The sequence below is a fragment of the Bidens hawaiensis genome, unplaced genomic scaffold (assembly GCF_021521415.1).
Source record: "Bidens hawaiensis isolate Kalapana, Puna unplaced genomic scaffold, B.hawaiensis_p1.1 tig00020525_1, whole genome shotgun sequence".
NCBI lineage: Eukaryota > Viridiplantae > Streptophyta > Magnoliopsida > Asterales > Asteraceae > Bidens > Bidens hawaiensis.
Genome location: NW_027493140.1, coordinates 162,409 through 184,034, shown reverse-complemented (window position 1 = coordinate 184,034; position 21,626 = coordinate 162,409). Strand labels below are relative to the sequence as shown.

At 38.9% G+C, this 21,626-nt stretch overlaps 1 non-coding gene and 2 pseudogenes across 1 annotated transcript; 1 reads left to right on the top strand and 2 right to left on the bottom strand.

Moving 5' to 3' along the window:
- Positions 1-1,399: 1,399 nt before the first annotated feature.
- LOC143561039 (receptor-like protein EIX2) lies at positions 1,400-4,837 on the bottom strand (annotated as a pseudogene).
- A 5,465-nt stretch (positions 4,838-10,302) lies between these two features.
- On the top strand, positions 10,303-11,657 carry LOC143561029 (putative LRR receptor-like serine/threonine-protein kinase RPK1 pseudogene; annotated as a pseudogene).
- Positions 11,658-12,430: 773 nt separating this feature from the next.
- Positions 12,431-12,502, bottom strand: TRNAT-CGU (transfer RNA threonine (anticodon CGU)). The gene has a single exon. It is a non-coding gene; the product is annotated as a tRNA-Thr (tRNA).
- Positions 12,503-21,626: the final 9,124 nt, after the last annotated feature.

The window sequence follows — 21,626 nt, the reverse complement described above, 5'->3', positions numbered from 1 at the left end:
AAAACTAGTTGTTATATTTAATATTATATATAATTAATAATATTAGCTGCTTGCGGTCCTTAATTTTATCAACAACTGCTACAGATCAGTATATTTATGTTAAGTCTTCCTTTCTGGTTGATTATATTTTGTAGTTTTGTTGATTATGGATCAACTTATGTAGTACATTATGTTTTAGAATCAAAATGCAAAATGAAATTAGTGGTGATAATTCCAAACATGATCTGAAACACATTAACATAAAAGATAACTAGGTTTTAAGGCCTGGCACGTTTAATAATTGAGTCGCATTCAAGTTGATTGAATTGGCTTGTTAACACGTTTAATTAAACAGATGGATCTGTCAACCCATTTAATTACACATGTTTACCAGCCAATCCTCCAACTTGTTTAAAGCTTTTCAGTTTGATTATAACCTGTTTACAACCTCACAATCCGTTTGACTCATTTAGATCAATGGACAAGACAGATCGTGTTGAGGTTACATGATTTCAAGTTTACTAAGTTAGGATCAATGTCTTTGACATGCTGTTTGAGTCATTGTATGAATTCAACGAGTTAGCCGACCAACGCGATACGATTTACATGATTTACTCTTGCATTGAATCAACATCATTTTGAATATACAAGCCCAAAATGAATTGAGACATAAACACATGATTTCCTTACTTACTCTTCACACTAACACCATCTTTCCAAGCAACTATAACCGCGGTAGTCTTTACAGTTAATTTGTTGATGATCTTGACTTTAACATTGAATTAGTGTTTCCGGTTTCTATATGTCATGTAAATTGTGTTTTTAAAGGGTTTCCTTGTTATATAATATGAAAACAAAGAGAAGAGTTTACGGTTTATATAAAAAGTCATGTATAGTTGTATACAAGTGTAAGGGGGCTGCTAATTGATTTTAAAACATTGTAATGTGTTTCAAGTTTCCATATGTTGCACAATGCACACCGATCATGTTCAGCGCTTATCCGATCTAACCTGGCCTTGAAGTTTGATCATGTCAAAAACAACCAACTTTTAAATCAGACCATTTTGAACCCAAATCATGTTGGCCGCAACCAAATGAACCCTTTTTTAATCGGCTCGTTCTGACCTGCCATGCCGCCCGACTGACCTACCCATTTTTCCAGGTCTAGTGTCAAACCTAATCGAATCATAACGTGAAGTTGTGAACACCCCTAGTCATGTTAGAACAATGTTCTTCCTTAATATCTGGAAATATTATGTTTCACATTAAGCTCTAAATAAAGTATAGTTATTCAACACACATAAGGTATTAAAGTCCTCACAACAGTAGTATAAAAAAAGCACACTAGATTAGAAGCATTGCATTGAAAAAGAGAAGTGGATATTTCACAATTATATATATATTGATTCTTACCAAGGATTTAAGCAGCCTCCCTTCCTCTTGTCATCTTCAAAACTTTAACCACGACTGCAACGTATATCTTGTCCATGGTTACTTCACAAAACATGATAAGCTTATGTCTCCATTGCTTTTTGAACAGAAACAATCCAATAATACCCCAAAAACCTGTTGCAAAACCACTCACTATGTTCAAGTAAAACAATAACTTCTTTGGCTTATTACCATTTTCGTATGTGTTCTTTCTTGTTGTGGTTGGTGGCTTTTCGTGAAGGGAACAATTCTTTGGCAGTGGTGCACCACAAAGATATGTGTTGCCGGTATATATTGATGCGTCCGTAAGCGTTTGCAATTGATTTCCTGTTGGAATTTGTCCAGACAAGTTGTTGTGTGACAAATTCAAGAAACTCAAAAAATGCAAAGCTGCCATGCTTGGAGGAATCACGCCGGTCAACTTATTTTCCGACAAATCAAGAGAAAATAAAGACTCCATTTTCCCAATGTTTTTAGGAATGCCCCCGCTTAATTGATTATAAGACAAATTGAGACCCACCAATGCATCAAGTTTCGTCAGCGCTTCAGGTATTTCTCCAACAAGTTTATTGTTTGAAAGATCCATGTTTATGACTAAATCTAAGGTTTGTGTATAGCCAAGTGCAACACCTTTGAGAACTTGCATAACGCTTCCATAACTAGACAACGAAATATAAGAGTAACCTGTCGACAACTTCATGGCATCCAACTCTCCAAAACAATGAGGGATGGATCCTGTAAAGCTGTTGTCACCGATATCTAAGATTTGAAGCCCTTGAGCGTTGCACAAAGAGTGAGGAATACATCCTGTGAAATTATTTTTATGCAACCTGAGAGCAGACAATCTTGTAATATTGTCACCAATCCATTCCGGTATGTCTCCGGAGAATTTGTTCTCACCCAAATCCACGACTACCAAAAATTGGAAAAACCCAAAATCTTGAGGAAGCTCTCCATTGAAGTTATTGTCATTTAATTGTAACCACTCCAAGGGTACGTAACCTAAAGGACCCGGTATGACACCAGATAGTCTATTTGAACTAAGCACCATCGTTTGCAGCGACATATTCCATAGACACTTAGGAAATTTCCCAGACAACCTATTTTCGGAAAGATCAAGAAGTTGCAAATTTTGCATTGTGCACAAACACCTTGGAATCATCCCACTGAAAAGATTATTTTGCAAAGTTAATCTGCTTCCATATTTATATCCAACCTTGTTTTCAGAAGGAAGGTTGGTTAGAGGACCAGTGAGTTTGTTGTTAGAGAGATCTAAGACACGTAAGATGGGCAGGAAGCGCAACCATGTGGGAAGAGGTCCAAAAATGCTAGCATTGGATAATACTAACTCCTCAAGTTTCCTTTGGTTTTGGAACCATTGTGGAAATCTGTCTTCAATCTTGCAAGAAAGAAGTCGAACTACTTTCAATTGGGATGGTGGTATCCACTCGCATGAAATATTGAAAAGCAATTTACTATTGTAGTTTGCCATTAAGTACTCTAACATCGAGAGATTAGCAAAATGGTCTTCCGAAATCACTCCTTGTAAAGAGTTATTGGAGATGTCTAGAAAATAGAGTTTGGTGAGTTGTCCGATTGAACTTGGAATGGTCCCATTTAACAAATTTGAAGATACTGAAAACACTCTTAATGAAGTGAGTCTTCCTAGAGATATTGGGACCGAACCTGTTACCCGGTTTGATTCCAAAAATATTTCCCTTAAAGCTGTTAATCTTCCCAATGATTCTGGAATTGGGCCATTCAAGTGGTTATGAGATAGAGATATTGGGACCGAACAAATTTGAAGATACTGAAAACACTCTTAATGAAGTGAGTCTTCCTAGAGATATTGGGACCGAACCTGTTACCCGGTTTGATTCCAAAAATATTTCCCTTAAAGCTGTTAATCTTCCCAATGAATCTGGAATTGGGCCATTCAAGTGGTTATGAGATAGATATAATACCTGTAATGATCTTAATTTCCCTAGAGCTTTAGGAATGGGACCTGTGAGTTCATTGAATGATAGATCTAAGCATCTTAAATTGGTCAATCTCCCCACGGATTCTGGAATTGAACTGTTTAATGCATTGTCATCTAAATACAAAATCTCCAATGCATTTTGATTGCATTTCGATACATTAGTTGTCGGGCCAATCATTTCTCCTTCAAGAACATTGCTTGAAACCAATAATTCTTTGAGGTGACACAGTCTCCAAAGTCCAACATCCTCAACGTGCCGATATTTATTTAGAGATATATCAAGCTTTAGAAGGTTAGGCATGACAGGAATTGATGAATTTAACTCGTTCATTGACAGGTCAAGAGAAAATAGAGAACTCATGTTTGTTAAAAAAGCTGGAAATATGCCTTCAATATTGTTAGAACTAAGATCCAAATGTTGGATGTTAGAATATGTACTGAAATTAAGATCTTGGGGAGAAAGATTGATCTTTCGGAGATTACAACCCCGCAAATACAACTCTGATACAGTATGTATCAAGTTTAACAGTTTTCCGAAGCTCCATGCCCTACTAAGATCATTCCCTGAGAGATCAAGGAACGTTGGCGATGTCTTGTTTAGAAATAAGCCAGGGAGTTTACCTCGGAAATCATTTCCAGCGAGATCCAGGTGCTTGATGGTGGCAACTTCTCTACTGGAATTAAGATGAGAACCAAAATGAGCCACAGAAAGTCCGCACCCGGACAAAATAAGCTTCGACAGGGAATGAATCGTGTAAAGTAAGCTGTCAAGGTTTTGTGATTAACTAAGATCCGCGTCAATCAAGTCAAGATGCTCAAGTTTCAAAAGGCCAGAAATCCATGCCATATCATATGTCATCAACTGGTTTGAATATCCGCCTGGTGAGTAATTTGGTAATGAGCTAAGATCAAGAACCTTCATCCAATTTGACGGGGAATATTACCACTGAAACCCGAACCAGAGAGATTGAGATACCTTAGTTGTTTTAAGGATCCAATGAACTCTGGAATCCGGCTTTGTTTAAAATTATTCCCACTCAAGTCTAGATGTTTTAGATTTACCAACTCTTTCAAACAAGAATTCACCTCATCGCCGACTAAGCAGTGATCCTCAACTATATTGGTGTTTTCATCAAGCCAGCCAAAGTCGGCGTACAAGTAATATTCCATGGGCTTATTTCTAAGATGAAGGCTGATAACCCGTCCAGTGGCATCGTCACAACCGACTCTTTCCCAGCTACAACAGTCATTGTCAACCCCCCATGATGACAATATTCCTTGGTCATCTTCGAGGCTCCGTTTGAACTTGATAAGAGCTAGTCGATCTTGTTCAAAACAAGAAGCGGTTGTCAAATTTCCTCCACCCACACACTTACGTGCCATCGTTACTAAAAAGATACATATGAAAACAAAGCGGATTCCCAAAACCCAATGAGTATTCCCCATGTTACAACCCCAAATTTGCTTCAAGTTTTTGTTGGAAAAAATGTTGAAATGGAAAGATTGGTTATCTCATAATCAGCCAACTAGTATTTTTTGTTTTTTATTTATGATGCATGACTTAATAGTTACAGAAGACTTGGAATGCATTGTGCAATTTTTGTGGTGGACGTTGGGCCATGAGTGACTAAATGTCCATGGTTGACCTGAAGTCTTCCTCTACGAAGTTTAATAAACCCACAAATTTAGCTCATTATTTATACATATTACATCTTATAAGCTTGCTAACAATAGAGGTAAGGTACCAAAAAGATCCAAATACCCTTAAGTACCATCCGCGGATCACAGAGAATCCTCTTATAAGCCACCCACGGGACACATGGGTCACCCGCATATCACGATAGAGAAGGAACGTCCTTGTAGCACGCGCGGAAGCATCCGGGCGTCCTCAGAAGTTGTCCGCAGGACAAGACATCTGTCCGCATAGCAACTGGAGGACAGTGCCTGCGGGCCAGCTGTCACCATTCAAGTACTCTCTAGAAGAAGGCTCATGATTCTTACTTAGGGAATACATGACACACTAACCAATGAACAAAGGACACCTGGCCAGGTTGTTATAACCGTGTACATGGTCAGGGTACGATCCATCCTATCAGCTGGTGACACGTGTCCAGGTTGTTATACTCATGCACATGGGAAGTATAGCCCAACCTATCACAAGAAGACACGTGTCTAGGCGATTATCAAAGATCTTCCAGAACAGGACAGCTGTCCCAATCATCTTCCATCATCCTTCGGCTATAAATACCTTGTCAAACGGTATGAGGTATTCATTCACTCACCCACATTCTGACTACACTTAGTCTTTACATTTCAGTACTTTCTCCATTTACGAACGTTACTGATTCTCACGCTGGAGGGTGGTTACAGGAAGACCCCCCCTCTTGTCCTTCCTGTAACAAGACTCACGGTGTCTGTTTTGCAGGTTCCGGTCATTGGACTTTAGGAAGCTTTACTCATATCGTGGTAGTAGTTATTGTATTATACCCTGTGGACTTATTGAATCCAGGACTCATACCCGGGGAGTGGATCCGTGTTTCTTCACTAACATATTTAAGGATCATGATAAGTAACTTCTATGTGGTCCATATATATGTTTCAAGATTACCAGGATGCAAGATATAATATAAGTTCTATTGTTTGGATGTAAAAAAAAGTACTTGGCATAAATCAAAACACTTGCAATTGTGATGTCCTTGAGAGCTTCGTAACGAGCTAAGAAGTGTCCAAAGTATAGCGAAGATGAATGAGAGATTAATGGTTAAAGTGGTATGTTGAAATGAAATTGTTATGAGAAAGATCGATAGGATGAAAACTGGTTCCACAAAGAAATATTTTTTGAACTTTGAAGTGTGAAAAAAAGAGGTCACGCGCTTGGAAACGCCTTAAGAAAGAAAAATATCACTTCGTTATCAAGAAGTTATATGCTAATTCATGTTAATATATTCTTTATGATGTTTGTTTACATTTAGATGATCTACCATTTGAGTTTAGAGTATTAACGGAACTGGCTTTCGAGTTTGCATCCCTTACTTTGGGTACTCGTGGCGTTGTTTTAAACCGTTGTGACCGCTTGCCACCTATATAAAAAGATCTTTGGTCTATTTTGTTACACATTGTTTTATAGCAGAACTTGCATGTGTGTTCCTGTTTTCTTCATAAATTTTTAACAGTATCATAAAAACTTTAGTTTCAAAGTGATCTTACCAAGAACCCGGAAAACCAAGCCCGATGAAGCTTTGACACCCGAGTTTATCAAGGTTGAATCTTGAATTATGCCCATTAGGAGATTCAATAACATTAGGCTGAAGAAATGAATTTCTTAATTCTTGTTCAATTAAGTGTCACTTTTCTTGATTTTAAATTTTTACCTAATTTTTATGTAGTCATATGAATGTATGATATATGTATGTGTGAAACAAAGAAATTAAGCAATAATTACCTCATTCTCTTAGCAAATACTTTTAAAAAGTGAATTTTATAAACAAAAAACATGTTAGCTTTTATGAAAGTTTTTTTTTTTAATAAAGATAACTTACGGGCATTCATAGTCCATAAATCATCTTCATCTCTATAATTACACTAAAAAAATAATAAATACTACTCTTTCCTTTCCTTTGAAAGTGTCCACATTTCATTTTTAGTTTGTCTCATTACAAATTCCCACTTTCAAACTTTATTAATTAATTTCTAAATTTACCCTTAAAAGTGCAATAATTTAACTTTCTTAAATTTTGTCTTTTTATAAATTTTAAAGACATTAAAGTCATTTGTTAAGAAGAAAGTGTAATCATTCAAACTTTCTTAAATTTTGTGTTTTTCAAACCATGACACTTGTAGAGGGACGGTGCATGGGAGTATTTTTCTCTTCTTTTTAATTAAACAGTTTTTTTAAACCTTTATCATAACATTTTCTATCTCTACTCCACTCAAAACCACTTTTCAAAATATTAAAAAATTAAAAAGAATAAACACTGGCTTACCAAATTTACTAATGAACAATATTGTTTTCAGTCATTCACTCACAATCACGCCATACAACATAGAAAAACCTACTCATCTAAATATGAAGAGTGGATTCTCATTGCTCTAAAAGATTTGACCAAATGTTTATGTGGTTATATGAATTTATAACATTAGTGTGAAACCAAGGCATCTATTCCTCAAAACTCTTAGAAAACACCCCAAGGAAAAAACAAAGGTAAAAAGAACATTTTAAAGCTTTTATGATATGAATCATTTTTATTTAGTACTTACGATGAGCATGATTAAGCTTTAAGAGAGTATGAACATGCCATCCAACACAAGAAGATAGCAAAACACAAGCACTCCTACTATCAGAACACCAACTCTAAAAGTGTACATTAGCTTGTTTGTCACATCACAAGCTGTATGACCTTTTTGCTTACCATACGAGCCATGTGATATGGCGAAAAAGGTCATACGGCCTGAATGAGTTTTTTCAGTGGTCACGTCAATCATTTCTTTATCAGTCAAAAATTATACTGGATCTGTGATTTGGCCCCCATACGACCTTTTTTTCGCCCTACCATATGGCCCGTATGCCCATATGGGTCGATGGGTTGTAAGATGTCACATGGGCTGTATAGTTACGCAAAACATGTCGGCCATTTACTTGTTGGACAAAAAATCATGGGCCTTGGTAGACTTTTTTTTACCCCATCATACGACCCTTAGACGACTTGTGCACTATCATGTGCAATTCCATTTTAATCAAAACTTACATCGAAACGTAGATTGAAATAAACACGTCATTATATTTTACTCGAAACTTTTGTATAATGTTACATTTTAAAAGTTATGAATGAAAAAAAATATTCTCAAAATTAATTATAGCAATAAAATAAAAAGAATAAAAATGCAACGTGGAACTTATATATAAAATCAGTTAGAATAGAAAATATAGAATATAATAAAATCAGTATTAGAACACGTTCCCCAATTTTTACTTTTTTATTAGTTTCTATATAGTTTTTAGATATCACAAAACAATTTGTACTAACTACTAATCTGTATTTTAAGTTTCTAATTATAAACTAATTTCAGGTTTAACTAAATTTACGGTTTGCTTAGGTTATGTTTTCTCTGTGAGTAATATTCGATACTAAAACTTATATCAACTACAAAAAAACCCAAATACTTCCATTAATAACAATCTAACATAGTAGCAAAAAAACCATAAACTTGTACATTTGTAAACTTTACTTTTAGTTACCCACTCATGCTCCCACAATCTTATTGCAATGTCCTCATGACGAACATGTTCACCATCATTGCCCGTATCATGTCGAGCATGTGCTTGTTGTTGTCGTTGGCCGTATCATGTCGAACATGTGCTTGTTGTTGTCGTTGGCGTATTACATAAGCTCTTCCAAATCCTCTTTGGATGACTGGCACATCATCTCTGCATTCCACTCTCTCCCATATACTTGTCCTGCCGAAATTGTAGCCATCGCCGGCTCCATTCTTAAAACCTGAAGGTCAACAAAGGCAATGAATCATTGTTATTACCTCTCAAACACAAGAAAACACGGTTTCGTAACCCGTACCTAATTGGTGTCCCTACACCTTTGGTGTAGGTGTCGGCCGACCTTATGAAAACTTTACTTTAAAGAATGTTAAAATCTTGATCGATCACTGTAAAATTTTGACACCGATTCTTTTCCGACCCCTGTGAAGTGTGAATTTTTTTTCCTATGTCCGCCAATGTGACGCACCTTACAACTAATGTAGAAACATTTATTTGATTATTTTATAAATTTATAGTTATCTATGGTCAAGAGCATAAAAACATTACTTTGACCCATTACAAAATAGTTAATTTATCGACAAAATAACATTAACTATCTTTCAAGCTTTCTTTAATCCTTATAAAAACTTGTTTTAATTAACCCAAAATTTCCTATACTTTAAAATGTTTGAACCCATAACTCCTAAATCAACTAGCGTCGATGATTTATTTTATTTGAGAAAAAAAGGTAACTTTTATTATCTTTGTAAATGAACTGTTAATGGGTCAAGCTAGATCCGATAGGAGGTGCACAAACCGGTTTAAAACTCAAAACCGGTTTGAGTTGATACCGGTTCAGTATGGTCAACGGGAAGTTAAAACTGATTTATGATCGGTTTCCATTCAGGTTGCAACTGGTTTTTAACCAGGTTACGATCGGTTTCGGTTCAGATTTTGATTAGTTTCAGTTTGGGGTGACCGGTTTTTGCCCAGTTTTGCTCGGTTTCGGTTCGGTTTTGGTGGAGAAAATTGCAAACTGGTTCCGAACATACAGTTCCAGTCGGTTCCAAACCGGTTTCTACATAATCGGTTCAAACCGGTTCAGTTTCAGTTTGATTTTTAAGTCGGTTCGATTAACAGGTTTATTTATTTACTCACCTCCAGATCCAACTGGTTATGTTAATAATATCATTTCTTATTTTCTTTTATTTCAATTATTTTATAAGAACTTAGTAAATACATAACTTAAATCTTTTAGCTTAAGTGTACAATAATCACTAGTTGTTAATTAAGTTATTAACAAAGCGATTTAGTCCAAAATTCATTATTTTGTGCCGGTGTTTTTTATTCAACCCAAATTATCAATCTCAAATAAAAAATCAAAACCAAACCGAAAACCAAAAAACCATAAACATTTTAAAAAACCTAATCGTTCAGTTTTAACTCAAAACCGACTCAAACCAAACCATAAACCTTATCCTCTATCATAAGAAACCTATGAAAGCTGAAAAAGTCCACTCAAGTCACCGACAGGAACCGTTCTTCACACGTTGCAAGCAACCCCACACTTTAGCTGCCGTGTGTTGACTGGCGACCCGTTGACTACCTTGTCACCACTGTTGACTTTTATTATCCACCAATCACACCTTAACTTCAACAAAACATAAATCTCAAATCAAACCATCAAAGAAACCTTAGTGTAACAACCTCTTCAAGTTCAACAACAAACTATGAAGAAAAATTTATACACCCTCTTATTATTATTATTATTATTATTATTATTATTATTATTATCTTCTGTTTCCGCCAGCAAGGAACTGGAACTGCAGTCAGTGCACGTGTCCCGACGCTTCCTCACTGGCGGAAACAAAAAGGGTTCTCCCCTTTTGAATTAACGCTGATTTTTGTCGCAGCGTTAACTGTTTTAATCCTCGTATCATTAATCATTATTTACTTTTATATAAAAAAGACGAAAAGGAGTCCTCGAATCAACCCCGCGCCTTCGCCAACGCTAACAGGCACCGAACGCCTCGTCGTGTTCAAAGAAGTCAACGGCGTGCCGTTGACTTTCGACTCGGTCGTGCAAGCGACCGGGAACTTCACCGCGAGGAATTGTATTGGATCCGGCGGGTTCGGGTCGACGTACCGGGCGGAAATCTCGCCCGGCACGACCGTCGCGATGAAGCGGTTAACGGTCGAAATGTGTCAAGGGGTCCCGCAATTTAACGCGGAGATTCGGAGTTTAGCGCGTGTTAAACACCCGAATCTCGTGACGTTAATCGGGTACTACGCGAGCCCGACCGAGATGTTTCTCGTTTATAATTATCTCGCGGGCGGGAGCTTAGAAGAGTTCATTCGGTTAAAACGTAACCGCGACACGAGTATACAAGTCGTGACGAAAATCGCGCTTCATGTGGCGGTCGCGCTTGCGTTTTTACACGACGAGTGTAACCCGCGGATACTCCACCGAGACGTGAAGCCGAGTAATATTTTGTTGGATAATAATTTAAATGCCTACTTGTCGGATTTCGGGTTGGCGCGGTTACTCGAGGGGTTTGAGACACATGTCACAACGGGTGTGGCGGGTACTTTTGGGTATGTGGCATCAGAATATGCATTAACGGTCGGGCGTCAGATAAGTCAGATGTCTATACCTACGGTGTGATGTTACTAGAATTAATATCGGATAAACGCGCATTGGACCCGTCGTTTTCTAGTCAAGAGAATGGTTATACCATCGTTTCGTGGGCCATGATGTTGCGACGAGAGGGTCGAATGAAGGAGGTTTTCGCTCCCGGGATGTGGGAGGCGGGGCCGGAGACGATGTTGCTGGATTTGTTGCAATTGGGGTTGATTTGCACGGCCGAGGCCGTGCCCGGAAGGCCTACAATGAAGCAAGTGGTGAGGAAGTTGAAGCAGATTCAATATGTTCATTGTTCATGACTGTTGAATTGGTCTATTTGATTAGCAAGTTGTATTTATTAATTGTAATGAAATTATTTTTACAGTTTTGGAGACATTAGTTGTGAGTTACAATTTTTTACTAGAGTTCTATGAGGGGTTATTTGGTTCGAAACTGATTAACCGAAATCGATTAAAATCAAACGGGTTAATAAATTTGGTTTTTGGTTCGGTTTTGAACTGAAACCTAATTGGTAATTTAATATTCGGTATCTGAATTTAGTTCAAACCGAATAACTCAATAACAAATATAACTTTTGTCGAATGGTATTTAGCTAAATCTAATCCAATAACAAATAATAGTACAAAAGTTATAAAAAGTAAAAAAAAAAGAAAAAAAAAAGGTTATTTGGTTTATTCTGATGAAAACCGAAGTGAATTTAAATTCGCTTTTCGGTTTAGTTTTGAACTATCTGAATTCTAGTTCAGTTTCGGTTGAAAAACTTTCAAGCGAATAAGCTGGAAAGTGAGCCAATAAACACGCCTAGTTTACGTGACCATGCCATGGCCCATGGGTAAGCGTCCGTGTAAACGGAATCTGATGGATTCGTAAATCTAAACTTTCGTTTAAAAGTCGAAAGTACTATTGAGAAAATGTTATGCATTCAGATTGCTGATTTAGAAACAGTAATTTGATTTTCAAAAGAGTTAATGCTTTCTATGAGTGTGAAATGGTTGAAATTGTCACACATAAAAAAAGACAGCGAAATAAAGAATTACCTCACTTTTTATTATAACTTTAAAATAGCCAAATGTTAGTTTATTAAAAACATCACTTTTTATAACTTTCAAATAACAAAAAAAAATTAGTTCAAAAATCATTATCAAGCCCCCGGCGAGGATCGAACTCGCGGCCTTTCGCTTACGAAGCGAACGCAATACCACTATGCTACGGAGGCAGAACTTGAATAAGAATCTTACGTTACACTTTTAAATCATATTTACAAAACCGATGATTTTATTAGGAGCATGAAAATATTGTTTTCAACTTGTTTTGCATATGGTGTGGGACAGGGGTGTAAACGACCCGAGCCAGTAGGCGCGCAAGTTGTTTTGTTAAGATCGGGCTAAGGTCGTTTATTTATTATTTTTATATATTTTGAGAAAAACGAGTCTAAGCTAGGTCGTGTAGTGTGAAGTTAGTACACAGATGTTCAAAAGATGTAACCTTCAAAACACACAGGCCTCGTTAAGGCTCGACTTGCTTAAATGAGCTTCTTGTACAAGCCACGACAACTAAACGAGCTTTAATTGAGGTTCGAACTCAAAAAAACTCGACTTGTTTTGAGCTTTTTATCGATCTGCATCTTATCCGTAAACATGATTTCCTCCCTCTTTCTTAATAATTTTGATCTACCACGTCAAAAGTGGCGGCTAAATAGTAAAGTAAATATAGAAAGACTTGAACTTTTGATAACTATAAAAGCTTCTAAAAAGTATATTCATTTTTTTTGTTTGCTTATTGATTTTTAGGATTGCGGGTTTACAATGTTTTGTTTCCTATTTGTACACATATTGGAAACCTTAATTTATATAGACAGAAAAATTAAGGACGTGTCTGTTTTTTTTCAGCCGAAGAAAAATAATCAGGTTTAAATATAAATTGTAAATATTGTAATGACGTTTTAGAATATACAAAGATACGGTTTCGAAGATACAAAAGAAATACAATAGTTAAATCAAAACTTTGTTTTTAGTCGGATTGGGTTTGCTATCCAAAAGGGGGTTGCGGCGCAGCTTGTTGCCCGCTACCTGCCACTTCATTGTAAATCGTTTGGGTGTTTCTGTGAAATATAAAAGGAGTCAATAAGAAAAAAAAATAATAAAAAAAAATAAAATAGTTAAATTAAATGAAGGAAAACCACTTGTGAAAACCATGGTAAAATATTGACACAATTACGAAGTTAGTCAGTGATGTTTTTATAAGGTAACAAGATTGGATACTAAAGTTTAAAAGTTGGATACTAAGATTGGATACCAACCGAATAAATTAACGTAGGTTTAAATAGATAATTTTTATATGTTAATTTGACAATTTATTTTTTGAGATTTTATTATCATACCAATCAAACCCACATTATTGTACTATTGCAACGGATGGTAGATAAACAGATCTGACATACCTGATCAATATGCCAAACAAAATATTAGTATTAAAGTAAATAAAGAAAGACTTGAGCTTTAATAATTTTAACAGTTTTTAATAATCTATAGATAATAGATAAAACTAATTCAGCATATTTAATTTTTTGTTTTGTTTGTTGATTTTTGACTAAAAGTATCCAAGTTTGGGTTTGTCTTCATCTTTCTTGGATTGTTGATTAACCAACTTTTTTTCTTCATGTTGTACTAAATATATATATTAAATAAATAATCAGTCTTAGGCGAAGCGTGCGATTATGAATCTTGTAGACCAAATAGACCCATGAAAAATTGAGTAGGCATATTTGAGCTCAGACTTTGTTGATAAAAGTTATGGCTCGGGTCCAGTTGGCTTGAAAAGTGATGGCTTTAGGTTCGTGTTCGGTTGGCTCGAAAAGTGAGCTTGGGTTCGTTCCGTTCGAATGGTTGTGTTCGGCTGCCTCAAAAAGTGATGGCTTAGTAGTACCACCCCGTTCACCCTTAGAGTATTCACAATCTATCCCCAGTAATACGTGAGTGGGTTTTTTTATAATTTAAGGTGTGGTTTATGATGTTATGAACGAATGAAAGAGAAAATGTTATGATTTTTTGTGTATTTGAAAAGTTATTGTTAACTTTCTATATATTTTTTAATATTTGTTGAAAATGATTGTAAGTCGATGAGAGAGAAAAAATAATAATAATTATATAAAAAATATTATTTAATTGAAATGAATAGAAAAATAGTAATATTTTTAGTGTGATTTTAAGTTTGAAAATATGAAAAGAGTTGAAAATACTCTTATAGTTGTTATAACGCATCCCTCCATTAGACTCAAAATTTAACCTAAGTAGATTAACCCATTAGACCCTTTTTTTCCTTTGTAAATCCCCCCGTTCACATAAACCTCCCTCTCTATTCATCCTCTTATTTATCGCCTTTCAAAGCAAAGCAAGATGCAAAAGAACAAATAAACGTCAAGTCGTCAACGGTAAATCTCACTCATAACAGTGCTATTGGTAAGTCTACGGAGGGCATACTAGTAACACCCCGACCAAAGGCGGATTATATATCGGGGCGCCACATATTGTTTCATTACTCGTGACACTATTTGGGTGTCAATATTTAATAAATATATTCATTCGCGCACGCGCAACGTAAACACAAGATAACATAAATCAACATAATTCAATATATTATAAGACAAAATATTCGAACAATAATAACTTGTCTTGATACATTTTAATCTAGGTCCAAAAGTAAAAACGTCCTACGTGTCCACAAGCTCCAAATGTAGCTACAGCAAACCTGAACATGTGTTAAAATAAACGTCAAACACTTGCGTGTTAGTGAGAAATCAAGTTTAATACAATACATAGATAACAATAAATCTGCGCGCAACACGTGTATGTCTGGTGTTTAACAAGGGTGTAATCAGATTGTGATCAAGCCTAAATAGATCATAGTTCATAGTTCAATCCGTGCTCCCAAATGAGCACAAAAACAAGAAAACATCTGTGCAAGTGTAAACAAAGAAAACCGTAAACGATAGGTCTCCCGTGTTCATCTAATGGATCCATGAAAACTTCGGAATAGGCCGAACAAAGCGGTTAATGATACACACATACAAATAAACAGCCAAGTAAACGTCCTCAACACATGGGATACTGCGCGACTAAAGTTCATAAATAAGTTTAAGACTCTAAGTTTGTATGAACACATGAACATCCCAAAACATTAAAAATAAAAAAAAGGGATTAGGTACGAGATTACTCACTTGATAAACGATGCGGTGAAAGATAAAGCAAGAACCAACTTTAAACAAGCACAAGTTAACCTATAATTAAAGATTATTGTTTTAATGATTTGGTTTAAGTCTTGATTATAAGTTAGCATAATTAATAAGTAACTTAAACAAATTATTATATATATTATATATTACCGGAAAACAGGGCAGAACAGGAGAGAGGACGAAGGCAAAGAGAAAGGAAACGGCAGAGGATCAACGGCAGAGAGCAAGGAAGAGGAAGATAATAAGTGTTTGTGTGTGCAGTGTTAAGAAAATAACATTATTATTTATAGGGAAACCCTAGGGAACACAATCCCTAGAAAAGGGGAAAAGATCTCAAAAAGCAAAATAATCCAAAAGCAAAAGATATCAAAAGATATGGCAGCTGCAGGGGGCAAAGGAAAAGCTGACAGGTAACAGTAAACAGGCATGGGAGGGTCAGATAAAGGTACTGGTCAAGCATGGAAAAGCAGATCTCCAAAGATAATGTCAGTCACTTTTTCTGTCAACCAATGGGGTTGGTGCGCATGCTGCGCCGAAAGTAACTTTTCAGACATAAGGCAGGTTAGGTCAACAGCACAGAAGATAAGACAACATAAAAGCAAACGGCTAGATTAAATAGAAGAAAACTCAAAGGGTTTAGCGCGAGAAGGCTCGAGCGCACGCGCGAGGGCGAAGGCTGACAGAACAAACCTTAGCGCGCCGCGGGAAGAACTATTATCCTTAGCGCGCCGCGGGAAGAATTACCATTCTTAGCGCGCTGCGAGAAGAACTACAATTCTTAGCGCGTCGCGGGAAGAACTACCATTCTTAGCGCGCTGCGAGAAGAACTACAATTCTTAACGCGTCGCGGGAAGAACTTCCGTTCTTAGCGCGCTGCGAGAACAGTTCGCCCCGCGTATCGCAGGAACAACTGGTCTTCGCGCAGGCTTCCTTGTAAGGAGTCTGGCGCGTGGAGCTGCGCAGACAACCTTAGGCGGGAAGAAAAACATAATTATTAAAAATAAAGTATAAATATTAAATCATAAAAGAAAGAGATCGGATAAGGGAAACGGGTACCTGGGTCGGGTCGGATCGGGGCAGATGTCACAGTCTCCCCTACTTTAAGAAATTTCGTCCCGAAATTTATCTCGAAGTAGGTTGCGCAGAGAACAGGTGCGGGTACTTGATCTTCATTTGATCTTCCCTTTCCCATGTAAACTCGGCTCCGCGCTTGGACTCCCAGCGAACTTTCACGATAGGGATGCGACTGCGCTTGGTTTGCTTAACCTCGCGATCCATAATCTCAACAGGCTTCTCAACGAAATGCATGGATTCGTCAACTTGAACTTCATCAAGTGGGATGTGAAGGTTCTCGTCGGCTAAACACTTCTTGAGATTGGATACATGGAACGTTGGATGCACATTACTGAGCGCGGGCGGCAGGTCAAGTTTGTAGGCAACTTTTCCTATACGCGCGAGAATCTTAAATGGTCCAACATATCGAGGAGCAAGCTTACCTTTCTTCCCAAAGCGGACAACACCTTTCCAAGGCGACACTTTGAGGAGAACAAGATCACCAACTTGAAATTCGAGAGGCTTTCGCCTGCGATCTGCGTAACTCTTCTGTCGGCTTCTGGCAGTCAGCAGATGATCACGGATCTTGGCGATTTTATCGGTTGTCTCTTGAACAAGTTCGGGTCCTGTGATTTGAGTTTCACCCACTTCGCTCCAACAAATCGGGGAGCGGCACTTACGACCGTAAAGTGCTTCAAATGGGGCCATACCAATACTGGAATGATAGCTGTTATTATAAGAGAACTCGATCAAAGGCAGGTGCGAATCCCAATTACCTCCAAAATCAAGAACACAAGATCGGAGCATATCCTCAAGAGTTTGAATAGTTCGCTCAGACTGTCCGTCAGTCTGAGGATGGTATGCCGTACTCATGTCCAAGCGAGTTCCTAACGCAGATTGGAGAGATTTCCAAAAGCGGGATATAAAACGGCCATCGCGATCGGATATGATGCTCAAAGGAGTACCATGGCGGCAGACAATCTCCTTGACATAAAGCTGCGCGAGTTGCTCAACACGGTAGTTTTCACGAATGGGCAGAAAGTGAGCAGACTTAGTCAAACGATCCACTATTACCCAAATGCTATCATGTTTGCTTGTTGTCAAAGGTAACTTGGTAATAAAGTCCATCGCTATACCTTCCCATTTCCACGTAGGAATTTCTGGTTGTTCGAGCAAACCAGATGGGCGTTGGTGTTCAGCTTTTACCTTAGAACAAGTCAGGCATCTAGCTACGAACACAGCAATATCCTTCTTCATACCGGGCCACCAATAAGTAATGCGCAAATCCTTGTACATTTTATCGGCGCCAGGATGAACGGAATATCGAGATTTGTGCGCTTCACTCAGGATATCAGCGCGAAGATTCTCATCAAAGGGAATCCAGATGCGGTTAAGATAGCAGAGAATTCCACTCAGATTAGGGACAAAGTAAGCTTCCGCGCCACATGCTAACTCAGCGCGAAGGTTACCATTACTGATGGATGCGCGCTGCGCGTCGCGAATGCGCGATTCAAGGTTGCTTTGGATCGGCGCAAAGTGAAGCTGCGTGCGCGGCAAGATACAGTTAAGCTGGCTGGGTTTGCGGCTGAGCGCATCAGCTACCACATTAGCCTTACCAGGATGATACCGGATCTCACAATCGTAATCGCTGATGAGTTCGTTCCATCGGCGTTGCCTCATGTTGAGTTCCTTTTGATCAAAGATATGCTGAAGGCTTTTATGGTCAGTGTAAAGGATACACTTAGTACCATAGAGGTAGTGTCTCCAGATCTTCAAGGCAAAAACAACTGCGCCTAGTTCGAGGTCGTGAGTTGTATAATTCTTTTCATGAACCTTGAGTTGCCTTGATGCGTAAGCGATAACCTTGCCTCGTTGCATAAGAACACAACCGAGACCTTGGTTGGATGCATCGCAATACACGACAAAATCTTCATTACCCTCAGGTAACGCAAGGACAGGAGCTTCACACAACAAACGCTTGAGCGTCAGAAAGGCTTCTTCTTGCTTCGAGCTCCAAATATACGGTTTACCTTTGTGCGTTAGAGCTGTTAAAGGGAAAGCGATCTTCGAGAAGTTCGAAATAAATCGCCGGTAGTAACCAGCTAAGCCCAGAAAGGAACGGATTTCGGTAGGAGTGGATGGCGTAATCCAGTTCTTGATTGCTTCAATCTTGGATGGGTCGACATGAATACCCATCTTTTTTACAACATGACCAAGAAACTGTACTTCATCCGACCAAAATTCACACTTGGAGAGCTTGGCAAAGAGCTGCTCGGTTCGAAGCTTTTGCAATACCAACCGAAGATGTTGCTCATGCTCGGCCTTGGTCTTAGAATAAATCAGAACGTCATCGATAAACACAATCACGAATTTATCCAAGAAAGGCCTACACACCCGATTCATTAGATCCATGAAAACGGCGGGTGCGTTGGTTAAACCGAAGGACATGACCAAGAATTCAAAATGGCCATAACGAGTACGAAAAGCAGTCTTCGGAACATCTTCATCGCGGATGCGCAACTGGTGATAGCCAGAGCGGAGATCAATCTTGGAGAAACAAGAGGCACCTTGGAGTTGATCAAAGAGGTCGTCAATACGTGGTAAGGGATACCGGTTCTTAATGGTGAGTTTGTTCAACTCGCGGTAATCGATACACATGCGAAACGTACCATCTTTCTTTTTAACGAACAACACCGGAGCACCCCAGGGCGAAGAGCTAGGGCGAATGAATCCTTTAGCGGTCAACTCTTGAAGTTGACTTGCCAATTCTTGCATCTCAGCGGGCGCAAGACGGTAAGGAGATTTAGCTACGGGGGAAGCACCAGGGACAAGATCAATACGGAACTCGACTTCACGAGCGGGAGGGATACCAGGAAGATCATCAGGAAAAACTTCAGGGAAATCACGCACAACAGGGATATCGCGAAGCTTCTTTCCTTCATCGGGTTTAACCACATGGGCTAAGAATGCAATACACCTTTTCCGCATGAGCCTTCGGGCTTTGGCGCAAGACATAAGCTTAAGACCACTGGAGGGTTTCTCGCCGTAGATATGAAGATCACCATTTTCTCGAGGAATGCGAATCAGCTTCTTGGCGCAAATAACTTCGGCGCGATTCTTCGAGAGCCAGTCCATACCAATGATAACATCGAAACTTCCAAGAGGCATGGGGATGAGGTTGATTAGAAAATCGTTTTCGTTAAGGTTAAGCGTGCAATTTTTAATCACTGAGTTAATTAAAACAGTTTCGCCATTAGCCAATTCAACTGAAAAATTTTCTTTTAAATCGTTGCGCGGTCGCGCAAGCTTCTGCTCAAACGCGCGAGAAATAAAACTTCGATCGGCGCCAGTATCAAAAAGTACAGAAGCATAAAATCCGTTAAGCAAAAATGTACCATTAACTACGTCATTATTCGCTTGCACTTGGTGCGCGGTTATGTTAAAAGCTCGGCCACGCGCCACTTGGTTCGAAATTTGGTTCACCGGATTCGCTTGTGTGATTTGCACTTGTAGTCTCGGGCACGCGTTCCGGAAATGACTGGGATCACCGCAGTTAAAGCACGATCTGGGTCGTGGGTTTTGGTAGGTTGGTTGTGGGTTCTGCGGGTAGACTGGTGGTGTTGGCGCAATTGGATTGGCGGGAGGGACTCTACAGTATTCGGCTGAGTGGCCAACGCGGCCACATCGGTTACATTGTCGACATGGGACTTGAGGTGGGTGGTGAAATCTACAGGTTGGGCAGAAGGGTTGGGTTCCTGTGTAAGGTTTCTTAGGTTGCGGGGCAGGGAGTGCGGGATTGGTTAAGGCATAGTTGTGGACTACAGGAGGTGTTGGGTAGGTTGACAGTGGGTTAGGAGCGTGTACTGGAGATTGGTAGGTGGGTTGCTGGACAACAAGCGGGTTGGTAAGCGCGTAGGCTTGATGATTGGTTTTGCGCCTGCGCTTAAGGTTGTTACGGTTTGAGGGTTCTGGTTTGGTTTCTGTTGGTTCTGGGACAGTCTTGGTGAGTTTGGTCTTCTCGGCTCCCCGCAGGAACAGGGTTCCTGCCCTGACATGGTTGTCGCTGAGCACAGCGGCCAACTCGATGGCGTCAGAGAGGGTTGCTGGGTTTCTAGCCCATACAGAATCTTGAATTTCCATGGGGAGACCCCCAAGGAATTTCTCGATGGCTCGGCGGGAAGGGGTAACAAGGTGAGGGACAAGTAGGCTTAGTTCATGGAAACGCGTCGCGTACTCGCGCGCTTCACCACTGTATTGCTTAAGATTCCAAAATTCTTCTTCCAGGCGCTTAACTTCGTTGGGAGGGCAGAATTCTCGCGTCAGAATTTCTTTGAATTCCTCCCATGTCATGCTAGAAGCAGCTTCGGCGCCACGCGCATGAGCTACTCCATTCCACCATGTAAGCGCTCTAGATTCCAGGACACTAGAAGCATATAGGGTTCGTCTGTCTGAGGGGCATTGGGTGTGGAGGAAAGTGTTTTCTATCTTCTCGAGCCATTGGAGCATCACGGTGGCTCCTTCAAGACCTGTGAACTTTGGAGGGTTACCCGCATTAAAGGACTTAATGTTATAACTGGAGGTATTAGCATTGTTTTGGTTTAAGGCTTGGGCTATCGCGGCGGCCATTTCCCGGGAACGTTGCTGCGATCGTCTGCGCGAGGCTTCTCTCCTCTGATGACGGCGAGATAGCGGAGGCATTCTATAAAAGTTTTAATTTTTGTTAATATCTTGGTTTTAGCGCAAAGTATAACCTTATAAAGCTTGGTTTCGCAAAGTTAGTTACTGTCAAAAGTTAAAGTAAAATAAATGACCCTAAATGCAGACTTAATAAAGGTAACAAATTCGAATCAAGAATCGACAATTCATGTATCACCATGACTTTCCGAATTCTCAATTTAAAATGACGAGTAAACGAGTATTGGAGATTGACGATTCATGTATCACCATGACTTTTCAATCTTCAATATAAAATATATAAGAAAATGAGTATTGGAGGTTGACAATTCATGTATCACCATGACTTTTCAAGTCTCCAATCTCAGAACATAATCGTAAA